This window comes from Brassica napus, chromosome C9 (assembly GCF_020379485.1).
Source record: "Brassica napus cultivar Da-Ae chromosome C9, Da-Ae, whole genome shotgun sequence".
Lineage (NCBI taxonomy): Eukaryota > Viridiplantae > Streptophyta > Magnoliopsida > Brassicales > Brassicaceae > Brassica > Brassica napus.
Window position 1 is genome coordinate 53,215,141 of NC_063452.1, and position 9,860 is coordinate 53,225,000.

Genomic DNA, 9,860 nt, shown 5'->3' on the forward strand with positions numbered 1-9,860 from the left:
TTCGCCCCTGGATACTTGTATATGTCTTTAAAAATTCTTACGTACGGATCAGTTTAAATTCTCCTCTCGAATGTTTCTTCAGTTCAATAAGAAAATTATAAATTACTGGGTTATAAAAAAATTACAACAAAAGAGTTATAGTAAACTACAACAAAAGAGTTATAGGAACTGATATCCCAAGATATTAAAATAGTCAGCTACTTACAAACACTTTGGTCGACCAAGTTGTCTACATTACGTTTTATATATTAGTCTTTTATTAACTTAATTTAAGTCTTTTTTTTACTAAATTTTAAGTCATTTTCTTGTTCCATAAATAAACTTATTTTGATAGATGTGGCAGTCCAACGTCTTCCACTTTCTTTATATCCTTTTAATAATAATAGCATATAAAAGACATGACAATAAATGTCTTTTTGATATGTATATAATATACTTTTGCCCACCTCAAAGATGGGTTAGTCGTCGAACCCTTCAAGTAGAGTCGTCGTCATGGAAAAGGATATTACTCTGCCCATTCTAGCAGGAGATTGCGTCTCTGGCGATAGGAAGCGAGTAAGGATGGCTGATCCCGAATCTACCGTCGGCGGAGAGGGCAGACCTGTTAAATTACCCAAAACCAAAGACAACGGTAATGATTCCAGGATGAAACTCACTGGTTTTCTATTTTTCTCACTGTTAAACTCACTAGTGTTTGCTTCTCTCACATGATGCCACGTCATAAAGTATTGAGAGTGCGACACATGTCTTCTTTGTCTTAAACTCATCGTTTCATTAATTTTTGATGTGGGCTGATGCGTTTCATAATTGTTTACAGTTTAGAGAGATAACCACTATAATTAAAACATATGTAAAGACTGAAACTTTGGAAACAAGAAAGAAATGAAGGAGCGTACCGTGAGTTTCTGGATGCTACTGACTTCGCCTTGGTTGGAGGCGATATCAACGGTGACGGTTCATTTCGCCGCCACCTCCGGTAACTCAATAACATTCAAGAGTTTAAAATTATTGGCGATGAGTTTTGCAGAGTATGAAGAGGCAGAAGGACGAGGATGATGAGCAACAACACTGAAGAGGTTAAAAAGAAAATCAAGCCAATTAATAAAAACATTCCACAGTTTAAGCGGTGGCGGTAAATCAGATCGGTTTCTCAATTCCGCTATGACTCGATCAAGAGAGAAATATAGTTTTTTTTTTGTCTAAAGAAATATAGATATTATCAAAGCAAAGATTGCTCCGAACGAATCATAAGAAAATAAGGGAAGCAATCAAAAGTTTTTATTTCATTTTTTCATTAGTTATTAAGAATTAACATGAATGAAAGTGCCATACACGCGCATAGACATGAGTGTTGGTGAGATATGAGATACAGATTTCAAACTTAAAAGGAAAATAGACAGGAAGCAATGCGTTCAATTTTCATTGGGTCTTTTCTTTTGAGCCTTTTGTTTCAAAGAAAAATGACAGAACATAACCGGATTTACTTCGGTTTAGTTTAGATTCGATTCAGCTTAAATGCATGCATGATTTTAAGCTACACAAGTTTCATTCAATAAATAAATCAACGGAAATTTTATTGTAAGAAATTGGGTTAATTGAAATTCATAAGACAGAAAACAATAAATAATTAAAATAATTTTATAATTATCTAGCTACTTATATTTATATAATATTTATATATCAAAATAACATAAATATATGATTATAATTAATATTTAAATAAAAAACCCGGGCGTAGCCCGGGCCGACCCTAGTCTAATCTACATTATAATAGGGCAGTTGCATCACTCCTGATGCGACACGTCAGCGATATGTGGGTTTCACTTTTAAAAAGTGTAAAAGTGTCAAGTCTGTAACTCGAACCCGGGTTATTGAGATCTAAACAACAACATTTATACCACTGAGCTAAAGGATTCTTTGTACATTGATGGCTGAAACAAATATATATTTATGAAAGTCGGAAACCTTTGCTTCTTCGGTTTTCTCTGTGGGATCCACACTTATTTATTTTATCTAATGATTTAATAAATACTTTATAACTCACGTTTTGAAATGAAATTCGTTAAAAAAAGCCCAATAAACCTCTTTGGTCTGTAAGCGTTCTCTTCAATGGAAGTTTAGGGCTTTCAATTTTTAATCATCGGTTCATGACTCATCTAAGAAACACAGATTGTCTCTTTGAGTTTCATGAATCAATTTTTCTTCTTTAGTCTCTACATCTCCCCATCTTTAATAAATTCATCATCGGTTCTTTTATTTTGCCTGATAAATCATGATTTGTGGTTTTAATTTTCTTTGGTCATCCTTAGCTTGCACCCTTTGATCTAACCAAGAAGAAGAAGAAGACATTTGTCGTTCAGGATGCCATCGAGGACTCAGCTGAGTCACACGGGAGACATACTATCCGTTGCCTGATTGTTCAAGAAGAGTTTATGTGCTGTGAAACATATTTGTTTATTTTCATCAGTTACTTTGTTTAATCCTTTTCCAGCAAATAATGATGGCTTTGACAGTTCATTCACGTGAGCCAAAAAGTAAAGGAAGAAGAAGCCAGTGAGTGTTTGACATTTTCTGTCTTCCTGAGTTTTTTTTTCAATTCATTAAACTTTGAAGATTATGTGCCTCACATTATTTTTATTTTGATGGTTGTTAGGTTGAATGAAGATCATTGAATAAAGAAAATATCGATGCTCCTGAAGATTTGGAGGGTACTTTATATTTCTTTCTCTGATAATTCTAATGACATAAATTTGAATCTTACAGAGGGTATATTGCAGAGCATCCTAATGATGAGGAAGAGGTGGAGGGAATTGATCTGCACCAGCAACGTTACCCGTGGGAGGGAAGTGACATGGATTACTTATACGACGAGGTAAGCATATCATTAGATGGTTTGCGGTCCATCTTTGAGAGCCGTCGATTGTAAGTCTCTATCTTTTTGAAGTTGTACGACACTAAGATGTAAAGAATTATTAATCACGATTACCTTACTAGCAGAGTTCTTTTGCACAGCTATTGTCAATGAAATTAACACTGAAAATTGATGGTGCTATATTTCATGTTCCAAATGCTAACGCAAGCTCCAATGTTGATTCTCAGCTTTAACATGCCAAAATCACAATGCAGTGGGTGTTGTAAGGTAATTCAGTAGGCACAAATGTTCAGTTGAAAAAAATTCTAAACTGTATTTATGCATCAAACTTATCATCCGTAACATAATAATATGCTTTTTCTGTGCTAGGAACCGTTTGTAAATAAATGTCTCGGATGTATATGACTGCTTAGTTTGTTGCTTTTGACAGTGAAATCACTAAGCTTGCAATGTGTCAGGACAGCAAAAGCATCTCAGCTGATGGTTAGCTTTACAATTTCGTTGGTTTCTTTTTCCTATTATGTTGGATGGATTATTTTAGCTAACAAATATCGCAACAGAGCGCTGGCAATAACTCTAATAGATTTATATATACATTTAGAATTGGAAGTTTGATGAGAACATGAACAAGTACTTCTGTCACGCTATTGGACAGTTATACGCCATTTCAAGAGAATTGATTTCTTATACTTCCCATAATCAGTAAGATTTTAACTGTTTTGTCTATTTTGCATTCATACCTCATTCTCCATCTAACTTCTCGGTGCTACTATATAATGATCAAGTCATTTTCTGCACAAATAGGCAAGTGGGGATGTTACGTTGGGTGTTTGGTTTATTGGGCTTGGCTAAACAAAGTATGTTGTGACTCTAAAACTTTTACCTCATTTAACATTGATTCTGCTTCTTGGGAGAATTGCAGATTGTGAATGAAAGGCACAAGCAGGGAACATATGTGTAGCTGCGTTCGACTCAACATGTAGCGGTATCTGCAGATCCGCTGATCCCATTGTGGAGGTTAACATGCAATGTGTTGACCTGTAAATCATTATTTGGAAGCTACATTTCGAGGCATTTTCTCAATATATAAATAGACCATAGACAGAGTTTGATATTTATAATACCCAGTGATCATGGAATCTACAGAAAACAGTCCTTTTGCATATTCTATATGGAACTAAGAGATATGTCATTTTTTTGATGATTGTATTATGATAGCTAATAACATAGGAGATGACTAGAGAAAGAGAAATGAGTATGAAACTCTTATATGGATAGCTTTTGTAAACACATTTGAGTTTATTAACAGCTGTGACAAGCAATTATGTTTATAGTAAAGGAAACCCGCCGCAGCGTCAATAACAAATGCGCCTATTTTTTTTGTTTTTTGGGATTGAAATAGCTTATGTATTTTCTAAATCAATATAATTGATTTGATTAAAGCTATCTTGGATGACAAAAAGAAGGATTGCAAGTTTAATAACTTCTACTTTAGACTTTAATTTCATCTAAATTATAATCAGTCTTTTATCTATATCATCTTAGTTATAATCGTAAGGATTTATTAGAATAAATAAACAATTTTAATAATATTTAATATGTGATTTAATAAACAAAAGAACATGCAAGATTTTTAGGATTTAAAGAGATTGGAGACAATAGTTAATGAATATGAAAATAATACGAAGCCGATGATGAAAAATGATTCGAGCAAATTAGTGGCAACACAGAGCTAAGCGAGATAAAAAATATCAATCAATAAAGAATGAAAGAAGAATGAGCAGGATTAAGTTATTACACAAGCCAAAACTAAGACAAATCAAACGACAGAACGTGAAAACAAATGTAAACAAGACAAGAAGAGATGGTGAAGATAAAATGCAATGAAAAATTGAATGCTAAATTAGTAAGCAAGAGACAAAAATAGATTAAAATGCAAAAACTCCGCGCCTTGGCGCGTGTAACGATCCCTAGTAATATAAAGTAGACAACTCTCTCACAGGAGAGTGCCACGTCATAAAATCAGTGAAGCTGGGCGTGATACCTGTCCTTTTGCTGAAAACTCACCGTTTCATTTAAGATTCTCTTAGTAGGGGTTATTGGTTGTTGTATTTTAATGGATTTGAAAATCCGAACTAAATCTAGTGTTATTGGTTCTATGATTTTCAAATCTGTATTAAAATCATGTGTGTTATTGGTTTAATGATTCATAAATTCTATATAAAATCAAGTGTTATTCAATCGTACAAATTTACTAATATATTTGATTTAATAATGAATTTGATTGGATTTGTTAGGATTTTTTAGTTAAAAATACAAAGACTCAAATCCGAGGGAAAACCTACGGATTTGCATATTTTACTTGGATTTATAAATACTATATGGATTTCTAAATCAATCAAAATATGTAAACCAATAACAGCTCCTTAATATTTTTGGGCTTCATATTTGGGTTTTCTGTTTACTCAGAAAATTGAGCCCCAAAGCGACCTATCGCTCTTCGTCTTCCTCGGTTGCACACAAAAAAATCTCTCTCTACGTGTTTCCCATCTTCGAAGATTATCACCTTTTTTTCTCTCAAAACATGACGCCGAGCTTGGATCAGTGGGAGAAGGATCTTTTCTTTCACGTTGCTGAAGAGGTTCAGGAATCTGCTGTAAATAGCAGAACGATAAGAGTGGCTAGGTGATGCAGCAGCACCTAGGATTCTCGACGATTCCACCTCCACAACTAATTAGGATTCTTTCCTTATTATCTATTGACGGTTTTATTTCCTTTTCGTATGTTTTCCTAATAATTACGGGTTTCCCGATTCCTTTAGGTTTTGGCTTTAATAGTTATTATAAATAGAGATCGTGATCAAGCTTTGTAAAACACGATTGATTAATAAGAAGTTATAAGTTTTAGGTTTTAAAAGAGCTTTGCAAAAGGCACTACGAAGAGTATTCGCGCCCTATCCATCTTGTTTTCAAATTACCTTCGACTACAAGAAACCAGTTTCGAGATCAAACCTTTGATCTTTGAACTACACAGCTTCCGCTCTCTATCAGTTGGTATCAGAATCAGAACGTTTCAGGAAGAACTTCAGGTTTTCGATGACAAAGAAAACAGGAGGCGCAGGTGGGGACAATTGGGAACAGCTCCCGGAGGGATCCACATCGGAACTTACTGAGTTACGTACGCTATTCATGGAGGCGTAGACAGCAACTCAAACTTCCATCTAGCAACTAGGCGAGATGTTAGCAGCTCGTCTGGACGTTTTAACGGTAGCTCTGACACTGCGCATGGAACAACAAGGCCAGCACGGGGTTCAAGCTCCATTACCGCCGGTTCAGCAACACCTTCCTCCGCCTCAACACCCCCAGCAACAACAACAGCTTCCACCACCACGACCAGAACACCATCAACGAGCTCCACCTCAACACCAACTCCACCCGCACCAGCGATTTCTCCCTCCACCACTACAAGACCAGCGCCAGAGAAACCAGCATCAATACCCCATCGAGGACGATGAAGATGATCAACATCGACAAGTCTTCCTTGAGGATCTGCGACAACGGGATAACTATGGCAACCACTGGGAAAAAAGTTTCCGCGTGGATATACCGGAGTTTCACGGCGGCCTATGGGGTGATGATCTCATTGACTGGTTGATATCAGTCGAAGAAATACTTGAATTTAAACAAGTACCTCCAGCTCGGCGTGTACCACTCGCCGCAACGCGGTTCCGCAGTAATGCCGCTACGTGGTGGAAGCAACTGAAATTAACGCGCTCTCGCACCGGGAAAGCACCTATCCAGTCGTGGGAGAAGCTTACGAAACATCTACGACAGACCTTCCTACCACACAACTACGAGAGAACCATGTATACGCGTTTACAAAACCTACGACAGGGCAATCGCAGTGTCTTTGAGTACGCTGAAGAATTCTCTTTGTTACTAACGCGTAACGAAATTAATGATAGTCAAGTTCAACTGGTGTCTCGCTTTATTGGTGGTTTCCGGTCGCAACAACAGACAGCCATGGCACAATTTGATCCTTCGACAATTGGGGAAGCTCATAAGCGTGCAGCGTCGTTTGAACAACAAACACGTTCGTCTTCTTGGTCTCAATCAGCAACCCGATCACGGACACAAGAGCAACCAGGGAGCAATACATCATCGTCAAAAGAAAACGTTGAAGCCGCATCTTCTGCAACCAAACCAGTCGTCCAGGACGAGCAGACAGTACGTCGGTCTACGCGACCCAACGCCCTTCGTTGCTATTCCTGCTGTGAACAAGGCCACCGACAGACAGCTTGCCCGCATGCTAACCGTCGTGGACTCCTGCTTGACGAGACACTCGACGAACCAGAAGTTTATGACTCCCAAGAAGAAGGCGACCAAGACGAGGATATCATCCATCCCACCACCGGTGATACTGGACACGTACTTGTGCTCCGTCAGACATGCCTCACACCACGTAAACATGATGAAAAGTGGCTTCGTACGAACATCTTTCGCTCAACTTGCACCATAAAGGATCGTGTTTGCAGCTTTGTGATTGATTTTGGAAGTAGCAAAAACGTTATTTCCGAATACGCGGTCGACAAACTAGGTCTCGCACGAGAAACACACCCGGCACCCTATTCTCTAGGATGGCTTCATGAAAATACCACTGTGCGGATCACCCAGCGTGCCCTAGTCTCTTTTTCGATCTGTCCTTATTACAAAAATCGGATCTATTGTGGTATTGCAGCAATGGACATAAGCCACCTCTTGTTGGGACGTCCATGGGAATACGATCGGAATATCATTCATTATGGTACCTATAATACCTATCAGTTCACATGGGACATGCATAAGATACTACTTCTTCCATCGAAAGAACCAATGCTCCCAATCCCTACTACACTAGTCGTTCCTACGCCTCCGTCAGAGCGGGTATCATTGATCTGTTCTTATGAGACATTACGATCTGAATGGAAAACATAGGGTCGAATGTTTTCGTTAATACAGTCACCCATGACTCACCTTCCCTCTCCAAAGGTTCATAAAGATATCATCACGGTTCTGTAAGAGTTTCGGGATGTCTTTCCAAAGGATCTTCCGACGGGCTTACCTCCGCTACGAGATATACAACACCATATCGACCTCGCTCCAGGAGCTACCTTACCTAACCGGCCACATTACCGTATGAGCCCCGACGAGCATGAGGAGCTCCGGCGCCAGGTCGAAGATCTCCTGCGAAAAGGCCATATCCGCGAGAGCATGTCGCCATGCGCTGTGCCGGCACTTCTCATCCCAAAAAAAGATGGTACCTGGCGTATGTGTGTGGACAGCCGAGCCATCAATAAAATCACGGTGGATATCGTTTTCCAATTCCCCGTCTTGATGACTTATTAGATCAAATTGTGTGTGCCTCAATATTCTCTAAGATTGATCTCAAGAGCGGTTACCATCAAATACGGATTAGACCCGGGGATGAATGGAAGACAGCTTTCAAAACGCGTGAAGGTTTGTTCGAGTGGCTTGTAATGCCGTTCGGATTGTCAAATGCTCCTAGCACTTTCATGCGCATTATGAACCAAGCGCTGCAGCCTTTCATTGGTAAATTTGTTGTCGTCTATTTCGATGACATATTGATCTTTAGTTCCTGCATCACCGAGCATGTAGCCATATTCGCGAAGTGTTGCAAGTTCTGTGCATGGAGAAGTTATTTGGCGCCCAACAAAAGTGTGAATTCGGTGTTCCAGAGGTCCTTTTCTTGGGGTACGTAGTTTCCGCCGCGGGCTTATCAATGGATCAGACTAAAGTCGAAGCCGTCCGTTCCTGGACTATCCCCACGACGGTTTCTGCAGTCCGGAGTTTTCATGGGCTTGCCTCTTTTTATTGTCGTTTTGTGAATCACTTTAGCTCCATCATGGCACCAATAACGAGTTGTATGAAGGAGGGTAAGTTTCACTGGACCCTCGAGGCAACAGCGGCGTTCGAACTCATCAAAACCAAACTTACGACCGCACCAATTCTCATACTACCGGACTTCTCAGCAACCTTTGAGCTTCATAGTGATGCGTCGAAGCTAGGTATTGGGGCCGTCCTTAGCCAACAAGGGCGTCCGATTGCTTTCTATAGCGAGAAACTGGCAGGTGCACGTTCTTGTTATAGTACATACGACGTGGAATTTTATGCAATTGTTCAAGCGATCAAACATTGGCGTCACTACCTTGTACACCGTGACTTTATTCTTTTTACGGATCATGATGCCTTGCGTCATCTTGATAGCCAGGCAAAGGTATCATCACACCATGCATCTTGGATTGCCTATTTGCAACAATTCACGTTCTCCATTCGCCATCAGTCGGGCAAGGCGAGCCGTGTGGCTGATGCTTTGAGCCGTAGACACAGCCTTCTCACATCAATCCACGCTACGGTTCCGGGTTTTACTTCTTTGGCTGATTTATATACACAAGATAGCTTCTTTAAACGTTTGTTTGACGACGCTACGGCCGGTATCTCTACGGACTACACGCTCCAAGATGGGTTCCTCTTCAAAGGTCTGCGCCTTTGCGTCCCAGCGAGCAGCTTGCATCTGAAGATCGTGCAAGAGCTACATAATGAGGGTCACATAGGTCATGACAGGACGCTCCAGCTTGCAACTACATCTTATTTCTGGCCATCTATGCGACGTGATATTGAGAGATTTGTGGAGCGATGCGCGATTTGTCAACTTGCCAAAGGTAAAGCGTCCAATGCGGGCTTATATCTTCCGTTACCGATTCCCACACAACCTTGGACAGATGTCAGTATGGATTTTGTTCTGGGTTTGCCACGAACTCAAAGGGGCCACGACTCCATCTTCGTCGTCGTGGATCGATTCTCCAAGATGGCTCATTTTATTCCTTGTAAGAAGACCACAGATGAGGTTAATGTCGCTGTGCTTTTCTTTCGAGAGATCTACCGTTTACATGGGCTACCGACTTCCATAGTTTCGTATCGTGATACAAGGT

General features: G+C 39.6%; 1 long non-coding RNA gene across 2 annotated transcripts; it reads left to right on the forward strand.

Moving 5' to 3' along the window:
• The first annotated feature begins 2,685 nt into the window (after window positions 1-2,685).
• Window positions 2,686-4,333, forward strand: LOC125592365. Of its 2 annotated transcripts, XR_007328264.1 has the most exons (4): window positions 2,686-2,708; window positions 2,778-3,139; window positions 3,242-3,355; window positions 3,795-4,333. It is a non-coding gene; the product is annotated as an uncharacterized LOC125592365 (long non-coding RNA). The 2 variants fall into 2 exon arrangements; XR_007328263.1 differs by lacking the exon at window positions 3,795-4,333 and having other exon boundaries at window positions 2,778-3,330.
• Window positions 4,334-9,860: the final 5,527 nt, after the last annotated feature.